We start from the raw sequence: 24,407 nt of genomic DNA on the forward strand, positions 1-24,407 counted from the left end.
CATGGCGTGATTGGCTCATGGAAAGAGGCCATATTGTGCATTTGTTAACCTTTAATTTGCCCAGAGGGAGGTGACCATGACAGGCTCTCACACGTTACGTCAAATTCACGAGGCAGCAGCAAAGACTTCCTCGGAGCGGTCTAGTATTCGGCGCCTTGCTGGAGGGCACATCAGTGGTCTCTGAGAAGTAAGAGAACATCCTTTATCATTTGTTATTGGAAAATAATCCAGTTAGGATTGTTTTGTGTTTGGGATAGTTCACCTGGTAGAGCACAACCATATATAGAGGCTCAGTCCTCAACGCAGCAGCCGCAGGTTCGGGTCCGACCTTAGCCCTTTGCTGCATGTCATTCCCCCTCTCTCCCCTTTCATGTCTAAGGCGGTCCCGTCAAAAATAAAGACTTAAAAATGCCCCCAAAAAATCTTGATCCCTGTGAGTTGATTCTGAAAGCAGTGGCAAGATTACTAAACGCCGTCTATGACGATTGTGATTGGTTTAAAGGAAAGCCAAAAAAAACAGATTGCTGTGTGTGCTAGCCACACCCTCCTCCACAGCGCTGTGGAGGAAGGTCTAGAAATGCAAGACTATCTCATTAACATTAAAATTATTCAAAATGTCCCTTTTCTAAAAACCAGGTCTTCAGTAATAAAAAATAAAAAATGTTACTCCACATAATCAGCTGTTCTAGGAGTTTAAGTGATAAGTGCATAATGCGATCAGGTCCACTCTTAATAACAGCCATGAAACCTGGTGATTGTGCTCTGCAGCCTGTTGAACTCTGCTATCATCCACACCATTGCTCTGTGCGTTACAGCTGAGTGCAACACTCTAATCCACACTGACACTGAATGACATAACAATAGATGCTATCTTTTTCTCGTGCTAACACATTAGTCCAGTTCTTTTGTATAATTTTGGCCACTTGAAAATGTTATACAGCCCATATGAAACGCAGAAATGATTTTTTTCTATGAACTTGTATGATGGAAATAGTAATCACAGCCCTGGTGGATGAAATTAAGATTGGTTGCTAAAAGTTGCATGTTGGGCTATTTTTTTTAAACAACATAAGTAGCTCATTTATTTTTGCGTCAATATTGTATCTGTTATAGTGTGTATATATTGTTTGTTTTGTTTTGTATGTATAAGCACATTGTGAGCAATACGATCCAAAGATAAATTCCTTGTATGTGTCAAATAAAGCCGATTCGGATTCTGATTCATGGGTAGACACCGCAGGTAAATAGGCTTAAAAAATTAAAGGGTACCTACGTTTTTTTCAACCTGGTCCCTGTTTCCTATGTTTTTCAAATATTTTTTTAAACATAAAAACATCTGAGACATTGTGTTTGCTTAACCCACCAGACTCAATGTGAATAAAAAGTCATTTAAGCCTCGTAAAAAATTATATAAAAAATATAAATAAAAAATATGTTTTAAGGGTAGGTGTATCTCTTAAGGGATCCCATAATGTTGTCTGACACTTAGAATGTTCATCTGAGAAGGTCAGTGGCAAAACGAGCACTTATGTAAATACAAGCTTGACAATTGCTCCATTAACTTGCAGTGTATCTTGTTTCACCGCTTCCGACTGCAACGATCTCGCTTAAAAGGAGAATTCCAGTCGATTTTAACATGTAGCTCTGTTTTTTTTTCAAATGTGTTGTGCTGTCAGTAGCGAGACAAATCAACCAATCGGTGCAGTCTACACCGAGTTATCCTCCTGCTAGATTTTGCAACCTACAGGCTTAAAGAAGCTTGAACAGGGCAAGTTTAAAGCCCATTTTTAGTCTCTAAACAGGCTCAAAATGTCCTTACCAGTGCCTAGCCATGTGCAGGTATTCCTTCCAAGTGAAAACGGTGAATTTGACTGCAATAGATGTGACAGAAAGGCATAAAAGTTGTGTTAATCCATGCTTCTGTTTATTTATTGTTTTCCATACTAGTCAATCAACAAAACTTGTATGCCTTTCTGTCACATCTTCTACAATCAAATTCGCTGTGTTCACTAGGAAGGAATAACTGCACATGGCTAGGCACTGGTAATGACATTTTGAACATGTTTAGAGGCTAAAAACACATTCAAAACTTCACCCTGAGCTATATGTTGAAATCGACTGGAATTCTCATTTAATACTGGACCTATTTCAAAGATTGGTGTTCCCATAAGTCACTTAGACACAAAAACATCCAAAAATAGGGTCCAGGTTGAAAAGAAAAACAGTAGCTACCCTTTAACTAATAGTCATCAACATAAAACTTCCCAAGCTTAATTTCATCCACTGGGACTGTAGATTGATATTTCAATCATAAAAGTTCATAGGAAGCAACATTTCTGGGTCCAAGACATTTACATTAGACTATCATTTCTACCAGTTATAATGGTTATAATAACATTGTGCTCAACAAAGAATTTGCTTAGAACACTGAAGTTCTTTGTTAAGTGACATTTGGAGTAAACTCAATTAGAAAACAAGCATCTACCACATCCATACATTAATCATGCTTATATCTATGGGTTTACTACAGAGATTATGACTGAATGACGTCGATGGCGCGCTTAGTCATGAATCCTACACTGCTTTTCTTTTAGGTTCAATGTGTGCTTAAGACTGCTGGCAGCCTCGAGCAGCAGCAAAATCAATCAAAGTTTACGCTCCTAAACAGACTTCCAGCCAGTGACATGAATTTTAAAAGGCAGTAAGCCGAAAGCTGTAGGCTGTAACCGCGAATGGAGCTTCACTGAACTATTGCAAGTATACAGTAAAACATTTCCTTGTGTCCTTTACAACACTCAGGATGTGGGTGTTTGTTTTGTGCAGCACAGCTTACAGATAGCTAAATTACTAATACAAATATTTTACATCATCTTCTGCACCACAGACAGATGACATTAAGAAGCTCTTAACAGCATGGGCACTCCTAAAGCTACAATTGGTAACTTTTATAAAAAAATAAGGACATTTTGACTTGGATTTGTTTTTTTTAGGATTATGAGAAAAACTGTGGGGCTCGGATCGGGGGTCGGGTCAGGCTCGGACAAAAATATCTAAATGCCTGTTGGGCTCGAGTTGGGTTACAGCTCTCTGTCAGAGATAGCAAGAGCAGAGGGGCATCCAGTGTCAGGCTTTATCCCAGCAACGTACATACGATGAGCCTGACTAGGTTCTGTGTAGTCTATATCGATTACGTTTCATTTACAGGATTGTTCCCGTGCCGCCGGATGTCTCACAACTTCCAATTCTTTATGTTGGCATTCTAAGAAAAATTATATGTTTTATTTAAACAAACAAATAAGCAAAAGTGCAAAACATTGGTCTAGATGACAATATACAGAAAAGTACACTACACATACCGAAGAAGGCACAGGTCACCTTTTCCACAATCCATCCTCGCAAATGTTTCACACAAAAACAAAGAGAGGAAATTCAAAAAGGAGGAAGACACCAAAAAAAAAAACAGCTAGAAGGATGTCTGCAGCTCACATACAAGACACACAAAAAGACACAGACCAACACACAAACAAAAAAAGAGGCATTGACAGGGAGACCGGCATAAGACAAAAGGGACCACACACGCACAGATAGAAGCAAGAAGGCTGTACCACAAGTGTACAAGGATTCAGCAATGCTGAGCCAAATGTCCAAAGTTTTTCCTAGCACTCCATTTATGTGAGCGTTGGAAAGCTTTATATATATGACATCCAAAAAGGAAAGGGACCATGTGGGTATAGACAGGTCACAAGGTGGTTTGCAACGCAATGAGTGCAACACTCATTCTCTTCCAGGTTAGTTCCAGAACTAACCAACAGAAGAGCAATCCCAGACCACGTTAAGACATGCACCTTGAGCTTTTAGTGGGCAGAAAGTGCACAAAGGGCTGTTAAGTATTTTGATGTGATGCATTTTCACGGGGTGAGATATGTCCTATGCATGAAATAGTAGTGAATCTGCTGATGGTCTGATTTCCTGGTACTTCTGGAAAGTCAGAGCATACATCATGCCAGTCAAGATCGATACAAAGGCCTGGGTAATCGCGTACCCAGAACAACTCTGGTGAATTTATGAGAAACTGCTCCTCCGATCTCTGCAGGGTGAATTCAGACAGCTAGCTAGATCTGTCCAATCGGAGTTTTCTGTTACACAACTAAATCAACCTTTGAAAGTACACACGTTTCACCAAAACTAGTTCCCTCCCGAGGCCATTTCACAGCAGCAGTGTGGCTTTGTCCAGCACTTAGCCCAATACGATTGTGATTGGTTTAAAGAAATGCCAATAAACCAGAGCATATTTTTCTCCCATCCCGGAATGTTGTGTGTGCTAGCCAGACCCTCCTCTGCAATGCGAGACTACGTTCTGTGTAATGTTGTAAGGTTTTTCAGCGATATGCTCTGTGAGTGAGTATTTGTACTAGCAACCAGCATGTCCTCTCTCTCTCCCTCTCTCTCTCTCTCTCTCTCTCCTGCTCACTTATCTCGCATCACACGATGCAGGAAGGAAGAGAGTGGAAGTGGCACGTTGAGTCCCAAAGGACATCTTACATCACAATCCTCATTACAGCTGAGCTCTTTCTCTGTCTCTCTGGTGATGACAGACACCCACACCTAGCCAGCTGAAGGTTCACCAGTCACACATCAAGCTCACACACAGTACATGCACACATGCAGCAGAAGTCCAAAATAGGCAATCAAGCACCTTTCGTATGGCTACAAATTGTCAACTATATACTGTTTGTACTGTATATCTTCATATATATCTTGTATAAATTGAGTGTAATGACCAGCAGATACCCGCCAGGAATAAAAACACACACATAGTCAAACAATGAGTTCTGATTCTGTAGACACCTGTGCAACATGCCCACACTGTTGTTGTTTTTTCTGTAAGCAGCTTGTTGCAACACCCATAGGTGCACCAGCTTATGAGTAAAAATACTTTCTCTCCCTGTTTGATTTTTCCTACAACAACCTCCAGTCTTATCTTAAAAGAATAACGAATATTTGCCAACTCTAAGAAGTATTGAATGTTATTGTTCCTTTACAAGAACTCATCCCTCCACTTTTCTTTCTCAGCCGTTGCCTGAAGCTTGAACTGGCACCCAGAAGTCGTGGTAAGATAAAGAGAGTAAGAAGAGAAAGCACTACTGTATGTGTATATGACACGTTTATTCCATCTGTATCATGTATGCTGGCCTACTTTTCGCGTCAGGTGATTCTGTGTTTTCCCTCAGGCCAACACGCAGGAGGCCCCGTTTATGTTTGATGCAAATCCGTGATCATTTAAATACACATGCAATCCCATGCAGAGTTCTCTGACAGAGTATCCATGATGGTAGTGAGCAGCTAGCTTAGCCTCATAATAACAGTATTATCTTTCATAAAGTTGTTATGGTGTGCATGCACGATGGTGTGTATAAGAGATCTAGAATGCCAAATCTAGTAGTCTATATCTATATTTCCTTTACGGGATTTTTCTGGTGCCACCGGAGGTTCCACCGGAAGACCTTCATTTTCGTCCGGATGTCCCTCATCTTCCGCTTTCTTTGTGTTGGCATTTTAAACTTCGGTCATTTTGGAAAACATCCTCTGAGCTAGAACCGGCATGCGTGTGACTGTGTGACAAATGGTTTACAGTTAGTCTCTGTGGTCCTGTTAGCAACATTGTGCTCGCCCCAGGGAGTCTAGAGGTTTCAGTGCTCAAATCATTCTCACATCACCTACACCCCATCTCTGCCCGTTGCTTTAGCTTTCACTTCTCTCCGCTGCCTTCCCTGTTTCTCACCTACCACTGGTCTGCTTCCTCCTCATAACCTCATCCCTCCCTCCTTTCTCTCTGTCTCTATTGGTGTGTGCCCCTCTCTGACAATGCTTGTTGTCAGTATTGATCATAGAGCTCAGTGCGTTGCCTTCGGCTGCTCAGCTTTTCATAGAGCCCATGTACACATAATGGTTTCCTATTGAACCCCTAAAAGTGCCCAAGGCACTGAAAAAGAAAGGGTAAATTGTGTTTTTGTGTGCGTGTGTGTTATCTCAACACAGTTCGTGAAATTGTCATGTTATTTTTAATCTATTGATTTGTGCACACAAACATGATTTTCTTGTTTTTTGTGTTGCTGAGAACATAATGTCAATTTTGGAAAAGAACAACGGGGAAACGACAGACTACACGCCGGGACACGAGCCGCGGCTTCTGGGGGACGCATTGGTTGGGTATAAGAAAAGAACAACGGGAAAACAACACACTACACGCCGGTAAACGAGAACAGTGAAAGGACACGCCGGGACACGATCCCCGGTCTTCAGGGGGAAAATCCTGTGTTGTTTGACCCATCCTTTGCAGACCAACAAGGTAGGCACTCTATACAGGCAGAACCATATGTCTTACCGTCTTATCCGTCCACGGGCCCCGCAGGATCATGTGACTTTGTACTCTGGTTAACCATAATCAAGAGTAGAAGTACTTGTCTTTACACTACAATATAGTTGTCACTGTAAAACTTTGTTTAATCATGGCAAACTTCAACTGTTTCTTGTAGATTTTACCATAAAATCTATGTCACATCCGCGTTGGAGAAATTCTCCAAAATATATTTGTTTCCTGTTCAGAAATACCCCCAAAATGGCCACAACTCTAACCTAAAAACATCCCAAAAGGCACCAAGCTACTTAGTTCACTTCAATATTCGTTTCAGCTAAAATTAATGATAAAAAATGTCCTTTTCGTCACTTGATTGTTTAGAAAATGTTCATCAGAACAGTCAAATCACTGTCTAATCAAGTCATTTAATTTTGATCTTACCCTCGCTGATTAGCTGATTAGCGCTCTTTTTTTTATTGTTTTCTCTCCTACATTAAGGCATTGTAGCATTACTGTGTGCATTTCATACAAGGCCTTGTGTTGTAATTTCATTTAATACGAGCTGACTTCCGTTGAGGGCTTAACATCATTAGTGTTTGTTCAGGACTGCTAAAGCTTAGGATGTGAAGATAAACAACTGGTATGCTGTTATGTTCTGGCTGCCTGGCTAAGGGATATCAGCTTAAACAGGCTGAACACACAACAGCACACACACACATTTTCATAGAATAAATTTACGTGGAGCCACATGATCATCTGTGCTTTGAAGATATATCGTGATGTGCTACCAGAATCACTTATCGTCAAACGTGAAGGTTGTTTTTGTGTGACAAGCATTCCTTTTGTTACAGGTCGTTCATTAATGTGTGTGTGTGTGTGTGTGTGTGTGTGTGTGTGTGTGTGTGTGTGTGTGTGTGTGTGTATGTGTGTGTGTGTGTGTGTGTGCGCGTGTGTCTCGGTGGACTGCAGAATGTCATTGATGGAATTTCTTTCCATATATCCATAAGGCCTAGTTATAATTCTCCCTGTCAACATTACATACAACACTGTATAATTATAGAAAGTCATGCTAGTCTTATCAAGTAAAATACTATAACAATAATCAGTCAATATTAGCATATATAAATCACAATATATATTAACTTGCTATTTCTTTTATGCTCTGAGATCACCTTTAAGGAAAAAGCTGGTGATATTCTATGTTTTTGCTATTGTGAGAGAGGGAGATCTCCATTTTTCAGCAAAATTGAAAATGTCGAGAGTATCAAAAACATAACTTCCTGCATTGTGGTGAATTTGACTGCAACAATTTGTGCCTCAAGTCATGGTGCAAATGTCTTTATTTATATAAAGGAAATTCTAATAGTTTGGGGGGGGGGTGCATTGGCCAGTTTTGATTATTGGGGGGGATTGTAATCCCACTTTTAAATTACCTATGGATTGAATCAAAATAGACTACTAACCTGGTCACCCAGCGTAAGAATTGATGTGTTTTTAACAGTATTTAGACAATAATGGGACTATATGACACAGAGGAAGAAGACATGTCTGACTCTGGATACAAACACAATACGTGGAGCAGGGTCGAGACAGTCTTCTGAAACATTTGATAGAATAGTTGTTATTGTCCACCATGTCCTCCATGGAACTGGCATCGACTGTAATGCAGCACATTTAAACAATGAAGAGAATATACTCAGTAGGACTGCACGATCATGGCCCAAATGATAATCACGATTATTTTTATCAATATTGAGATCACGATTAATTATCACGATTATTTGTTGATTTTAACCAAAACAAGTTTTATTGTCATAAAGGCTCTTTATAACTGCTTTCACATCAATGTTGTGCTACAAGTCCAGCCTCTCACATGGCCAACACCTGTTATTTGGCATTTTTCCCTTGGCTAAACCAGCTTGCCACACTCCCTTGCATCAAATCCTCCAAACTCCTTTAGCCCACTTTTGTTTGAAGTCAGCAGCTACTTTTCACAAGCTCTTTAATAAAACAGATTGGGATTAGAATAAAATGCAAACACAAGGTTTCCTTCCCTGTTTGATAATATACAGCTGCAACACATGTAAATGAAAACTATCTAAAATAATTAGCTGACTCATTATGAATGGGTCGAATGACGGGTCAGCAGACTTACACACGTGAAATGTCTGTAGGCTATTGTCCATAGACTGTTAATAGTATACAGTATATGGTATCGTCACTGCGCTGCATTTTTATGAACTATGTTATTCTGGCCATGGGTCATGTCTCTCGTCCAGGTCCAGCAGGCTCCCTCTCACACGCTGTTACTCTACGAACTGAAGTTAGTTGCATTCAATAACTTTTCTGTTTTTTGCCGTGGCGGCCGCAATAGCAGGGTTACCAGTGGAACCACTGGTACTGGTTTGCCCCTTGTGATTAACAATATACAGCTGTGTTAATAACAATTAAAACTGTGAACAAAACAGAAGTGTGGACGGGCGCTGTCACTGCTGTGTCTGTCCGTGTTGCTGAGAGCCGTGTGAGAGTGAATGGGGGCGGGGCCACGTAGAGTGTAAGAGGAGAGATCCAAACACAGGCACGGCTTTACAAAATTGTGATCGTGATTAAAATCGTGATTAAAATTATGCAGCCCTAGTTCTCAGTTTTTCCTAGATGAGGTTTCAAAAACTAAATATAGCACAAAAAAGCAACCACACATGAAGGCTGATCCCATAGGAAAAAAAACAAACTGGTTAACCAGATATCAGTACTAAACAAAGATTACACTATTTCCCTGCTGCGGCCCTAGGATATGAGCGGCAACAATCTTCCACATTTGTCAGGCATAGAACACACGTTTAAATGGAGATGCCTGGGAGCCAGCTCAGCTTGTAATTGGTTTACAGCATCTTCAGGTTCTAGTGGGAAACACAAGGGCTAGACAGATCAAAGGCTGCCTCTTTCTATTGGGATAAGAGAAATAGGTCGGAGGTTGATCTGAGAAAAAAATGGGACTTACAAAAGCATCCTTTTTTGGTTTTTCAGTTTTGGGACTGTCTGCGTGTGTACTGCATGTAGTGCATGTGCATGTAATGCATAGTGTAGTGTGTATGTATTGTTTGTTTTGTTGTTTGTTTTGTATGACTAGGCACATTGTGAGCAATTTATAATCCAAAGCAAAATTCCTCGTATGTTTCCCCATTACCGGCAAATAAAGCTGATTGTGATGTGTGTGGTTGTGCAGGAAGAAGGGTTTGATGCTGAATCTATTAATAAAGCTTTCTCTCTGACTCCCATTTCATTAGGCATCTCAGTCTGTCTGAATCCCTTGCTGTTTCTTCTGTTTAGAGATGGTCCAAAATCATATTTTGCTTCCCGATACCGATTCTGATACCTGAACGTGCGTATTGGCCAATACGGGTACTGATCCGATACCATTGGGTTGTACATTTTATTATGTTTTGTTGTCGGTCTGGCTCAGGTTAAACTCTTTGTGAAACATGACCAAACAAACAATGAACGCCACAGACCTAGTTTGACAGTCAGTCATAACTGAAAAAGAACATCAATAAATTACTTTAAAGTAGATTTTCTTTAGGGCTTTATTACGCGGTATCGGATCAATGCATACGCAGATAGGAAGGCACCAATTGAAGAATCAGGAGTAGTACAGGCGAGTGTGAAACAAAACATAGAGAGGTCAAGGTCAAATATAGCACATTTACAAACAGCCACTACTGCCCCAAAGTGCTGTGCAAATTTAGATAACAACATAAAAGCATATTAAATCCTAAACAGAATATCCCAAAAACAATAAAACATCCAACAGATGAAAAACCTTTACTCAAAACAGTAACAATAAAATGTCAGAGCTAAGCTTATGTTAAAAGCCGGTGCAAAAAGATGAGTTTTTAGAAGTTATTTAAAGCTCTGAATAGGTACCTGGGTGTATAGAACTAAGCAGCACCCTCACAGAGCAGCCACTCAGTTCCCGCGAGTGTCTCTGCTTTGAAGTTGATTACTTTGAGGACAAGTTGACTTGTACTAAAAGCTGGGTACTTTATCCCAGTCACAGATATTTAAAAATGCATTAAGCAAAAATAAGAGCATAAAGATGTGGTGTTGGCAGGTTTGTGATTATTCAAAATGTCAAAGACTGTGGCTGCATATTCACTGCATCGTCTCCCTTCCCCTCATTTCTCCTAGCTCTCTTTTATTGACTTCCTATCTTCCCTCCACACACCTCACAGCCCTCCTTTCGTCCTGCTCCTGTCTTTTCACTTTTTCCCCCCTGAGTCGCCCTGGTTCTCACCTCCTCTCTCATCAGAGTGGCTGAACTTGTCTCCCAAGAGATACTGGCAATGCAGTCTGTGTTCTATATGGGAACTATGTGGGTGGTTTCAGTCTTGGATTCTCCCCATGCCCAGCCCCTGGTATTTTTTGTCGCATGGAGTCTGGATTGGTAGGGCCCGCTGAAGCTTGTGACTGCTTTTCAGTTGCTTTCTTTCAACAAATTTGCAATTCAAATAGTTGGAGAAAGAGAGAGAGATGAGCCATCTGATGCATCTCAAGCTGCTGAAGAATGTGTGGCAGCATTGCATTAAACATTAAGCATGATGCAACTAAGATTTTGCGGCTGCAGCAGGTTCAGGAGGTCAAATGATTATATCTCAAAGACAAGTTGTGTCTGCATTAGAGAGGATGATGGATAGCATCCTCACACAGACGTCTTAAGTGGGGTTTAATGGTGAACACAAAGTCAAACTGCTTCCGTGGCCCTTGTGACCGCATGTACGCATCATTAAGACTTCATAGGTTTGTAGGTTTTCACCTGACTCCTCCATCAAAGTTGTGGAGGCTTTCCTTCATGATGAAAGGCCCAGTAACGATCACAGTAGAAACAGTAATAATGGGTTCATGGGTCTGAAAAGTGAAGCCAAACTTGAAAGTGCCTTAAACGTCATGCAAATGTCAGGATGCCCATCGTTGCTTTTTAGGGAGCCTATTGTAACATTTGGGCAGGGACAAAAGATAAAAACTATCCTTTTGGCTAATTCTTCAAGGCATATTTACCAAAATGTTCATTAATATGAACTGCCCCTGTCAAATAAAGATTAAAAATAAATAAAAATGAACTGGATTCTATGTAACCACTGGTTGCAAAAAGTAGTCAGTTTGTATAGAAGTCTAAGAGAAAATGATCCTAATTGTCACTTGATGTAGTACTTCCGTAAACATGTTCCTAATGAGTTCATGGCCTCAATCACTAGTCGCAAGTCTTCTTCAATACAGTTCATTTTGTAAATTTTGGTCCTGTTTATTTTAAAGTAGACAATATAGAAAGGATGCTTTAAGCCATGACTACATGCCGACCTGTCAATCATGATAGATGCTTGGCAGTGCCAACCCTGGCTCTGTGTGAATTAAAACAGGTGTGAAATTCTTAAGGGTGATGTCTGTGATTTAGTCTTAAGCTTTGACTCTCTCACAGTGTGCTTTCACTTCATTCAAGGTCCCATGGCGGGAAAATTTCACTTTATGAGTTTTTTTAATTATATTAATATATTAATATGCGTTCCCCCGGCCTGCATATGGTCCCCCAGTGGCTAGAAATGGCAATAGGTAAAAAACCAAGCCCTGGGTATCCAGCTTTAAGAAAATTAAAGGTCAAATGGACCGATCTGGAATCTAGCTCCTTATGAGGTCATAATGGGCAAGATTACCTCCCCTTTCTCTGCTTTGCCCAGCCAGAGAATTTGGCCCACCCATGAGAGAGAGAGACATCATGGCTTTCAAACGAGCAAAGTGGCAATTGGTCAAGGACCCCCCCGAAAGCTACAGACTCAGAAATGGCACATACTAAGGAAAGCCCATTGTGGGACTGGCTCTAGTGGCTGTAATTCTGCACCAAGTCTGAATTTGGGGAAAAAGGCTTTAGATATTGCATGAGGGGACCACTAAGGTCTATATAAAAGCATCCAAACACCACCATTTCATGGAACCTTTAAGGCTGATTGGAACATTTCTTAAACTACTCAAACTCTAGGCTCCAAAACAGTAGTCCAGAAACCAATGGGTGACGTAACTACTGCTACGTCCATCAGTTTTACAGTTTGTGGTTGAGGGCACCTTAGGGCAAGGATGGCAAAGCTACCCTTAGCTTCAGTCGCCTGAGGTCTGTATCAGTCTGTTATTCTCTGAGGATTCTGTACTGTGTGTGCACAAATCAATGTCAAGAACTGTTATTGGATATAATAGTACAAGAAAAATTAATCCAGTATGTCTTTGCCAAGGTCTTTGCCAGCATTTCTTTGCCAAGGTAAACCAAGAAAACTGGACAAACTCTTCTAATCTGATCAAAAGCTCAAGAAAACAACTACTAATGGAGCTCGTAGTAAGATTACATGTCGAGAATGAACTTTAAGTCCAAACATACAGGACCTTTCACTCATATTAGTGAAAAGGGTAATGTTCAGTCACAAATGTGGCCAGTGGGAACGTTCAGAGCAACACTGTTTCCAATACTCATGTACCATAACATGCATCGTTTTTTACATACAGTAGAGCTTGTGTGGATTATGTTTCCACTTTCAACAAGTGAGTCTTTCAACCCTTTCTAAAACTGTTACATGTGACGGATTTGTGATCTGCCACCACTGTGATTAGGGTTTGGTTAAGTTTAGATACAAAAGGTTCAAGCAAGATCATGGTCATTGCGAAAAGATGCCAAGAAGCCGACGTTGGTTGCGGGTTGAAGAAATAAATGGACCTGACCTTCTCTCTAAGGCTGCGATGTTATCAGACAGATTCAGACAGGTTGCTGGCTGCAAAACGTAAGGAGCACTCCACTGCCATTCTTGGTCTTTGAAGACGCATCAATCAGACTAGCTGCGCCCCCTTTGTTATTCTATTTAAATCAGCCATCCTTTGTCAACCGTTATTTTGCTGTTAAACAACGTACGGCATCCGGCATTCAGGGCGCTTCAGAAAAAAACACAACAACAGCTAGCAAAATGCTTCACTCTCACTTAAAACAATTTTTTTATATATTATTTATTTGATTCCTAACCTTCTGTTGTGCAGCTTTGATGACTCAACCCTCACTTCAAAGTGCAGCCATGAAGTAAAAATCTGTGTTCATGTGATTATTTACACTAAAGACATTACCATATTCAAATCTTCACACTGAAATATAAAGTAAAGATTTGTTCTTCTAAGTCTGTATTGGTCACTATTGTGTCATGAGGGATACAACTGGTTATTAATAGTATGCACGCTACTGTAAGTTAGCCAGCTTCTTATCTGTCAGTGCAAACTCTCCAAAAACAGTTGAATAAGCTATTCATGCTTCTCAGTGTCTTTTTCTGACATTAAAAAAGCAACTTAAAGAGTGACGTTAAAGTCGACTATCAAGTAGAAAATGCAACTGTAACAAACAGCATCACACCACTACAGCTCTGCAGTCTATTTACTGGTAACCCACTGGGTTTCAAATAGTTGAAACCCAGTGGGTTTTCAACAATTTGAAGATGTGATGTCTGACAATTGGTGTTTGTCAAAGCATAATGTGTTAAATGTGTCATAAAAATGTTTTACAAGGTTCAAATAATGCAGTTTCTTCAGAGGCAGGCAAACACAGCATGGTAGCAGGAAGAAAATGGACATACTGTGTAACTTGACACAGGTCAAACCCTCAACTCGCTCCCCAATGTGAAAAAGAAAAAGCACATACTGCAACCCATTAGCGTGCTGTGATCTTTATGCATTAGTTGAACAATGTAAAAGGAAATTTAGACCTTCTGAGGAGAAAAGTGGAGTGTGACTTCAAACATTCAGCCTGTGATTCTGGTCTTGCAGCATGTAGAGCAGATGTCACTGCACAATCTTGGGAATACGTTCAAACAAAAAGGAAAGTCTCTGATCTAAATATGAACACGAGCAGATCACTGCTCTGAACACTGACTGTAGTGTGAGCACAGCCTACTAAGAGTTAAAATGTTCTCAACTGTCAATCTAGAAAACAGAAAGTGAAGTAACCGCTATAGCTTTATTGAAAGATAAAGCTGCAGTTAAATCCGTCAAGTTTCTACAGTATATGTCAGAGGCAACGAGATGATAAGTCCTGCCTGGTTTTTTTTGGCTTCTAGGTAGACATATTTGTGTGTTGTGGGTGGTTGTTGACTACATTGTACAGTACAACTGTGCGTGACGGATAATACACTTTCTTCTTTGTCATGGCAACAACTTCAGCATCCTCCTCTCTTCCATCTTCAGCTTTTTCCCAAAAGGGAGTATCACAGCACACTTGGGTTCCTTAAAGACGGACCAAGGTGTGGCAAGATATTATTTCCATTTTTGTAACAGAATATTTTTAAAAAGATAAGCAGGTCAATAATGCATTATTGGTCCTTATATATCAACAATAAGTAAATTAAGTTTTCAAATTGAGCGTTCTAGGTGCCGAGCGGTCAGACATAAAGTGATCACCGGCCATCCATCTTAAAGTAAAAGACTGAGGAAGCAACTAATTGAAAAACTTAGTTTTGTAACATTTTGAAGTGTTCTAAAACTTTGCCATCCATTGATAGAGTGAAACTGACAACCCGATAGACAAGCACTTGGAGCAGATTTTAGACGGAAATCCAACTGGCAGCAGCACCCCAGGGTTTCAGCTCAAGAACGGGGCTCTGACTTTTGTAACTCTGCTTGTCGTAAAATATCTTATCCTAGCCAATCTTTCAGTTATACCGTAGTTCTATACCAGCTACAAGACACTATGTCCAAGTTATTTTGATTTGTCTTCATAACATTTAATAATACATGATATTGTCAGAAACTAAACTGAATGAATAATGCCTGTATTTAAGCCTATAGTCTAGTGTGGGGGCTAAGAGGCTACAGCACATGATCCACATCCATTCACACATCCATTTGTATCATTATTTTTCTCACTGCTAACTTCGTTTAAAGTCAAAGACTGTTTCTGTGACATCACATATGCTCTTTGATTGCCTCCTGACTTGAAAAACATGACATGATGATAAAATATGTAACGCGTGTGTCTACAGAGGAGCTTTCTATGTCAGCCAGTGAAAATCCTGAAAATACGTTTGGTCTTTTGAATTACCAGAAAACTGATTGCTTGGTTTAATAAGATGCATCTCATTGGAATCGTATCGTGAGGAGCATGTGGGACAGACTGCAGGTGATAGATGGGTACAGAAAATGGCATACTGTGATATCAAAACTGAAGTTAGCAGAAAATAACAAGATATCACAGTGCTCTGAGCATCACAGAATGCTGCTATAAATAGTACATGTAGTGTGCGCAATTGTGTGCATGCGTGCGTATGTATGTGCGTGTGTGTTACTCATTTTTATAAGTCAATTATTTGTGGAGGCTGTGAAAAGAGTTGCACTGCCTTCTCCTAGAGGCATCATCATTGTATACTGTGATATTTTGTAGTGAAAGCCTAATTCTCATCTGCATGCATACACGAACATGCACTCCTCTAACACACATAAACATAACCCTACAGCAGGGGAAAAGCAGCATGAACGGCCTTTAATCTTTCCAGCCTAGTAATCCACCAGGGTTCCCTTCAATATTCCTCTGATTAGCTTCTCATAGGGTGAAAATCCGACAATTGATTGATTGAGTGATTGGTTTAAAGAAATGCCAATAAACCAGAGCATGTTTTTCTCCCATCCTAGAATGCTGTGTGGACACGCCAGACCCTCTTGTACAGCACTATGGAGGAAGGTCTGGCAATGCGAGACTAAGATTAGAATAAATTGACCTCTATGGTTCCTTGGCCACTTTATAGGTGATTTGAGAGAAAGTGAGAAACATGTTTGGCAAGCCATAAAAACATGAGCTGAATCACTAATGAAATCTTCCGTCCCAACATACAGCTGCCTCCAGTGGAGCAGACAGAAAAACACATAGGCTGGAAAATTGAATGGTGCTGTCAGGAGGGCAAAATAAAAGCTGGTTGTCAGTAAGCGTCTCAAAGGAAGACATTTTCGAAATATGTTTCCTCTCTTCTTCTTATTCTTTTTTTTAACTTCTTTTATATAAAGCAGTCTCAAATATTGCCAAACATGTTGTTTACTGGTGTCACGGAGGGATTCACAGGTATCTAAAAGGCTCCATCTAATTGCAGTTTAGGGGCACCAGTGTGTGGCGTTGCCTGGAGCTTCTTTGGGGGAAAATGTACAGGCTGAGTGCACACTAGCTGACAATGGTCTCATTGTCATAATAACAAATGTTATTACAAACTAAAAATCCCCAAACTCAAAGAAGGGTTAACATTTAAAATCCTCTTAATATTGACCATCATAGCACAGCAAAGTGAGGACAAGCCTACCTTATATGCATGCGTGGTTGTGAATGTACTTTACAGAATATGCAATATGCATGATTGTGTGTGTGTGTGTGTGTGTGTGTGTGTGTGTGTGTGTGTGTGTGTGTGTGTGTGTGTGTGTGTGTGTGTGTGTGCGTGTGTGTATTTTATGTAAAAGCATAAAAAAGCCAAGAGCAAATTCACATGACTCATGCTGTCTACAGAGATTTGGATGAGTAATTAGTTAGAGAAGGCACTCGTGGAATTGCATTTCTAACAAGTTTATGATACATTGAGAATGTTAAAATAGAGCCATTACTTTTTATGCAAATGTCTGTGATTAACTCAGATTGCGTGGAAATGGCAACGGTCAGAGGGCTAATGAGAGACAGAATGAGGACAAAGTTGAGCCAAAAGGGCACGAGGGAAGGCAACAGGCAGGTAGAGGAGGTGAGGGGAGGTGTGATTAAGGAATTATGTGGAATCAGAGAAAGCCAAATTTAGAACTGTCAGGGTGCCTGGGTAGCTCACCTGGTAGACCATATATTATTAAACTAAAATAGAAGGATTTTAAAGTTGCTGGTTTTATTTATGCTAAAGAGCTACGGGTACAGAAGCGGATTAGGGCCACACGTGAAAAATGTATTGTAATGGCTAATGGGTGACTGTGAGTCGGTTACAGGCACCAGCCAGATGACGGTCCTTTTAGAGGCCATGTAGATTGAGTTTAGCCAAAAAAAGTGAGCATCTTGCAGCAAGGAAAAATATTATGTCTAAAATACTCAGAACGAAAGAGTGTTATCTGGGTGAAATATTTTGTTTTTGCCGCAAAGTGAACTACGCACTCCGGCTTAAAAAAGCCCTGTCCCATCTTGACACCATGTTGTGATTATTTTGAGATTATTTTCCATTGCCCACCCCCCGTTCCTACCTTCTTATTTCGCAAATCACAGTGTACCTGCTTAACAGCATGTTAGTGAGAGATGCCTGGGGGTCTATATACTTTTGGCCATGTGTATGAACGTATTTATTACATTCCTACTGAGTCATACTATGATTGGTATCTGCATGTTTGTACAGCCCTGCTGCTGCTACTGCTTGTGCTTTCATTTTGTGTTATCATTTTCAGAGTTTATCTCAAATTGCCCCGCTATACAATGTTTCAACTTCCCTGAATGAATCAATAAAGTTTCATCATATCTTAACAGGGTACATTTTTGTTTGCTCTAGGATTCCATTTAAGGGATGAGTACCAGCTTGGAAGAGTAAACAACTTCCACAGGGACTAGCAATAATTCTCTACAACTATGTCTAACTATGTTTTTTTAAATCACACTGAATGTCCTGAATACAAGTTACAAGCAGCTTTTGCTTTTTCTGTTCCCAGAACAGCCTCTGTGGAACTGGACATTTTACACTGCGGTCAAATAAACCATTGTCCTGTTATTGTTGTCCTCAACTCAGTTAATGCAGAGACCTTGAATAAGGTTAGACTGATTAAATTAGGGTTTATTCTCAGAAGAGTGCTCATCATTTTTAATGTAATCATCGTTATCTGTCCCCTAACCTGCCCTGGGCTATAATGAAACTCTCATCCATATTCAGACCGTGTCACCGAGACAACACCGGTACTCTATTATCTTGCTGACTTATTATGCATGGAGTGCAAGTGGAGACAGAGCAACGGCCACAGGCAGGCGAATAAGAAGAAATAGCATGATCAATAATCAAAGTGACAATGTGTAATTAGTGATATCAATGGGTGAGAGAAAGAAAAAAGAAAGAGTGAGAGATAGGGGAAAAGGGAAAATATCTAAGTAAAGGAGACTTAAATGCAGCAGAGAAATGATTGGAGTTGACTCGAGAAAGAAGGACAGAGATCTGTGGGACAATCAAACCTGGGTGAGCGGAAATGGACACAGCCTTTGCTTTACAGAGTTCAGTCATAGCCACACACACACATACACATACACACACACACACACACACACACACACACACAGAAATGCAGCAAGTGCAATAAGGGAGCGTGCGCGCACACACGCACGCACACACACACACATTTATGTTATATACTTTTTCTCTGATCAGTGTTAAAACTGTTTGCATTACGACAAGACAAAAGACTTTTACTGCTGTCGCCATCTGGTATCTGGGGGCCACAGTCTTGTCCTTGTGTGGAGCACAGTGTGACGCCAGGAAGAGAACAGATGCTCCTAGACTGTGAGAAACTGACAATATTGACGCTTTATTGTGACTATAGAAATGTATCTCGTTCTACATTGTATCACTAAAGCTATTGTCGGAAGCATTTTTGGCAGTCATTTTACTGTACTGATGCTGCGAGTACTGTAAACTGATTCTACTTGTAAGTAAACCTACCTACTACTTTGGTTCCTGCAAAAGCCGATGTGCTTCCTGTAAAAGAACTCCTGAGGAAGAATTCCAAATAAAACATCAAAACTTTCATGGGACAGCAGCGGCGCCCATGTATTTGACCCAGGGCATTGCTTCCCCTCATCACAAACTCTAATGGTGCCTCAAAACGAGGGAGCAAATCAATCCCTATTTACATGTGAACAACTGTGGGGTCAAGTATTGAGTGTGTTGGTCACTGATTCAATGGATGTTAATGTAGGCTGTTGTCAAGTCTAAGGTTTTGGTGTTGTAAACTTCAGTCTGCCCTGCAGGTCTCAATATGGAATGTCAGTGTCTTTATTCTTGTGTTCTTCCACTTATCTACACATCTCCCTCCCGGTTTCTTTAGCCATCTTCTTTACCCTTCTTGATTAAATAATGATCTTATTATTGCACCATCCATCCAGTCTCTCTGAAGATTCCTGGATTTGACAAATCTGCCCCAAAATAATCCACAACACTCTCCCTTGCTTATTTATACAAACATACTATCAAAATTGCTGTTGTACTTCAGTATGTACACAAGTAAGTGAACACATCGTGATTCAAATGTCCTTCTGCATGTTCTACAGTAACCCCTGTTTTCCACCAGGAGGTGCCTGTGCTGAGTTCTGGATACGCTGCGGCCCCTGCGAACAATCACTGCCACTAAATTCGATGCTTGATATTACACCAGCTCTGCATCCTTTTTCAAGCAAGCCGCAGGGCGTTGGACAGCCGGGTGGAAAGTAAAACAGCAAGACTATGCAGTCAATTAACCAACACCCCCCCGCCCCAAGATTCACCTTGGAGGCCAGAAAACAGAAGGCATGAAGAGCCCGGTGTGGATGGTAGATACTAGCTAATAAACATGAGATTGTATTTGATATATTGTATTTAATAACAATAAAATCTGCAAGTCAGTCAGGTAAGATGCTTCCGCTGTGGTATGGTGCTAGGACGGTACAAAGTTGCGGCACAGCCGATACACAGCACAAACGCACCAGGTGGAGAATCAGAGTAAGTGAAGGCATCACAGTTCAGCACCGATGTTGCTAGTTTAAGTTTTCACCTTCAGGAGCCAACTAACAAACTTCCAAAGAGACCACCTGGTGGTACGTACCAAACAGGAAGAAATGAACAAAAAGCATACATATACGACACATGGTTGCAATTCTAAACTATAATATAAATATCAAGGAATATTTAATTGTTTCCTATTTTAAACAAAAAAATGCAAACATGAAGCAAAGGTCATAAGACCCATACTGTTGATGCTGTTCCTCTTGTGCCCAATGTGTCAAATAGAATATCTGCCAAAATGTGGTACTGTGAGAAGGTCAGATAGAGAGGCACAGAGTAAGAAAAAGCTAATGTTACACTGTATTTCCAGCAGCTTGGGGCAAAATCAGCCTGTCAGGGTAGACTGTCTTTAAAAACACAGATGCTGCTCCCTCATGCCTCTCTGTCTCTAGAGACTCTTTGACACATGCACTAAAACCTAAAATTATCTAGACCTTACCCGGAGGAGCTGTTTGTGAGAAGGCAAATGTCCAAATTAGTTGGAACGGACATCCAACAGACCTTACCCTCAGGTCAATGTCCAGAGAATTCCCAGAGCGGGAGTGTGTGTGTTGATGACATTTTCTATCATGCAGCTCACACGGACGAACACCAGGGTCCTTTACACTAAGACACCAACAACAATGTCTAACTGGAGAGACAACAAGATGTGGGGATTTCAGTAGGCAACAGCCAATGCCAAATTCATCAAATTCAAACAGACGTGACAAATGAAAACTCTGGATGATATCTGCACCAGATTCTCCAGATACTGTCCAGATTTCCAAAACAAACAAATACAAATATGTGGGGTGTGGAGATAGAAAGGAGTGAACTTGCAGCTCGTCATCTCTGCTAGAGGTTTGAGGCTACATTAGCCGCTAGTAGCATAAAACACCTGTTCGTGGGCAAGTTGCATTGTGGGTAATGTAGGCCACGGGTTTTGGGGAATAAATAAATCACCCTAAAAATCGAATTATTTAAACTGATCTTTAGTCTTAAAAGACTTCAATTATAGAGTTCATTGACAATGAGACTTGTTGTTCTGTAGAATAACAGAGCAAAAAGCGAGAGCATGAGCCTGACCTCAATCTGAATGTAGAAACTGATAGAAGTGCTTTATTTGCTAACCCTAAAGCCGTGCTATTATAAAATCAGACAGTATAAAGCACAGTGTGTGCTCAAAATTGTTGCTCCCCTCGAGTCAACAGAAGTCTGAATGTCTGTATTTCTACGCCTAGGCTTATACTTGTTCTTCCTAACGTATCCTGCCAGGGCTTGCTGCTGGCCTTCTTTGTAAAGACAGCGAGCTAGACAAGTGTTGCTGGAGACTGCAGCGCCCACGCAAATAGAAAATCATCTCCATCATAACAATCTGATAAGTTATTAGGGCTGCACGATAAGGAAAAAATGCTGTTTTCTAATGATAAGACACAGCCTTTTCTGCGATGTGTTTGATATTGCGATGACACTAATATATACATCTACATATATATATACATATATATATATATACATATATATGTATATATATATATAAATCCGTAGGAAAATCATAGACTGCAAAATAATGGACAAACCATCCGGTTCGATGAAGTGCTACAAATGCAGAAGTGCGTTAAACCTGCGTTCTATCTCAATTCCAGCAGGCGGCCACACATGAAGTGACCCACTTCTCACTTGATTTATTACCTCAGTAAACATTTTCCTAATGGATTTATGGTCTCATTTACTAGTTTAACGTCTTCTGCAACACAGAATGATGTTCATTTTTTTAATTTTGGTCTTGTTGATTTTAAAATCGGCAATATCAGAGTGTGGTTTAGGGTTTGGCTATGATATGATTGCCAATGAAAGTGTGTAACGTAATGTAGGGTGTAAGCAGCTCCTCCCTCACTCCACCCTCTCGTCTAAAATCGTCAAATCCCCAACCAGGATGGCTGCAAACTCTACCACTCATAGCAGATCTCCACAAACCAATGGGTGACGTGGAAAAATGGATAATGGCCTGGCAGATCACTTCCAAATACCTTTTTCATTAAGTTTATGGACATTTCTGTTAATCTAAAAATGGAAAATTCTTTAGATTTACCACATATCATCTGTAACTTAAACTGACATTTCTGTTTATCCAAAGATTTCTATTCCTACAGACTTTTCTAACAGTGTATTAGCAATGTACCTGCATGCATCAAATTAGCATTCATTAAACTGCTTCAAAAAAAGAGGTCAGAGTCTAAATATTTACACTTTTGCTTCCTATAGGCTACATGTTTCTTATGTTATTGCTTTGCCTCTCATTTCTGTCATTCACTCTTCTCCAAATCTTGTTTTCCTGCATGGCGGCTTCCTCTTGAGCCCAGAAAGCTCTCCATCCAGATCAGTCAACCCAAGTGTGTATGTTGTTGTTTTATCCCGTTAGATTTCACACTGCCAGGCAGCCAGCTCGTGTTTGTGTAGGTGTTCCTGGGTAATCATCCCTTCTCTGAACTTCTAATGAAAGCCTCAGCTGGGCTCCAGGCTTCCCCTGGTAAAGCGCTTTCGCTGAGAGGATGAGGCGCTGCCACTAGAGTCGACGGTAAAGGGAGAGAGTATCTTCAGACACCAGGCTTTCGACATAAGTAATCCAGGCTTTAACATTACGGAGTCAGCACTGCAGTCTTTGGCCAAAGCCCCCTCAAGTCTAGACGTACAGTATGGCTTTGCAGGTCAGAGTGGAACAGACAATATGATATTTGCACTGTGAAGGCAGGCACTAAAGTTATTTCTTCTTAAAATGGATATCAGCACTCAAAGATATTCTGAAGTCGTTAGGCATCATCAACATGTTATGTGCACAGCACTTCCAGAGTTGCTTTCTCTCTTTTTAAGTCTTATGCACTTTTGCTTTGCCACTCTCATCTTCCTCTGCTTTGAGAGTGTCTTTTGTCAGAAGGATTTTGGGGAATGGTTTGCAGTCAGTATGTGGTGGTGGAGCGAGCATAGCGGTACGTTTTCCAGTTAAGAAAAGGCTAGAGTCGTGCTCAGAAGTGAATTGTTCTCTGGTCTGTGGAGGCTACGGCCAGTGGGGACGTATCTCCATCTGCCTCTACTGCAGAGGATTTCACTGAGAGAACACTTACCTTAAGACACATTTTCTAAGTGGCTGACCACAAACTTTTTAATTTACTGTTGATGTTTAAAATAGCTTATAAATGCCCTGCTATTATTCTTGCTATACATTGTTGAAAAATATTAATATATATTTTATATATAACATCTACATTTAGATATCAATAGAGAAAACAAAATGCATAAACGAAAAACAGACTACATGCAAAGTACAAAAACAGTTTAAGCGTTTAGAACAGATACTTCTACCTTCTTCTATTTAAAGAGAAAGCTAGATTTGGGATGTTTTTAACATAGCTTAGCACAAAAACTGGACAGGGGCTAACTAGCTCTGTACTTAAAGCAACTTTTCAAGGAAGAAATAAATTCTACCCTAACAAATGAAAAGTTGCATCAGAGCTTTGTTCAATTCAACACACTGCTGCTACGGTCTACTTGATCTGGCAATCAGTAGCTTATGGTGGCTAGTGTTAGCTTACGTTAGCCAACTTTTAACCGCTATAAAATGACACTTGCATATAAATGCAGAAACTGTAGGACAAAGAACAAGATTTTGGTCTTTGATGCGTTCTGGTTTCCGTTTGTAGTCCAAGTAGTTTTAACCAATCACGTTGTGTGACTAGCTTTACTGAGGCCGTCCACTGACTTTACAACTCTCCACTAGTTTTGCTGAACTATTGGGCAATGTTAAACGTGATTTATACTTCTAGTAAAAATACTTCACTAGACTATACTATACTATTCACAATACTAATATACTTTGAGTAAAATCTACGCCGTGGCTCGGACGTAGGCACATGGAGACACAGATACATAACACAAACAACACTATGTAGGTTTTTTGCACTGAACTCACAAGTGATGGTTACGAGAAAATAAAATGTAAAGTTGGAGCAGCATTCATTACTAATTAATTGGTGAACTGAATCAGTCATATCTATGTTAAGTTTTTAACATAACATTAGCCACCATAAGCTTGTGGTCAAACAAGGCCAAGTAAGGCAGAAATATTATAAATTTAACTTTTATTTTTTAAGTGGAGAGTTGTTTCACACACACAGTAGTCTCGCTCTAGTTCCACAGTTATTTTCTTAATGATGTTTGTTGCTCAGCTGCCTTGACAGCACAGACCAGAGAGAAGCAAAGCTATT

At 40.3% G+C, this 24,407-nt stretch overlaps 1 protein-coding gene across 1 annotated transcript in view; it reads right to left on the minus strand.

Moving 5' to 3' along the window:
* LOC117947878 (kelch domain-containing protein 8B-like) overlaps positions 1-24,407 on the minus strand; it is a 136,768-nt gene that overhangs the window by 73,539 nt on the left and 38,822 nt on the right. The gene's annotated exons all lie outside the window — the stretch shown is intronic.

This window comes from Etheostoma cragini, chromosome 7, assembly GCF_013103735.1.
Source record: "Etheostoma cragini isolate CJK2018 chromosome 7, CSU_Ecrag_1.0, whole genome shotgun sequence".
Lineage (NCBI taxonomy): Eukaryota > Metazoa > Chordata > Actinopteri > Perciformes > Percidae > Etheostoma > Etheostoma cragini.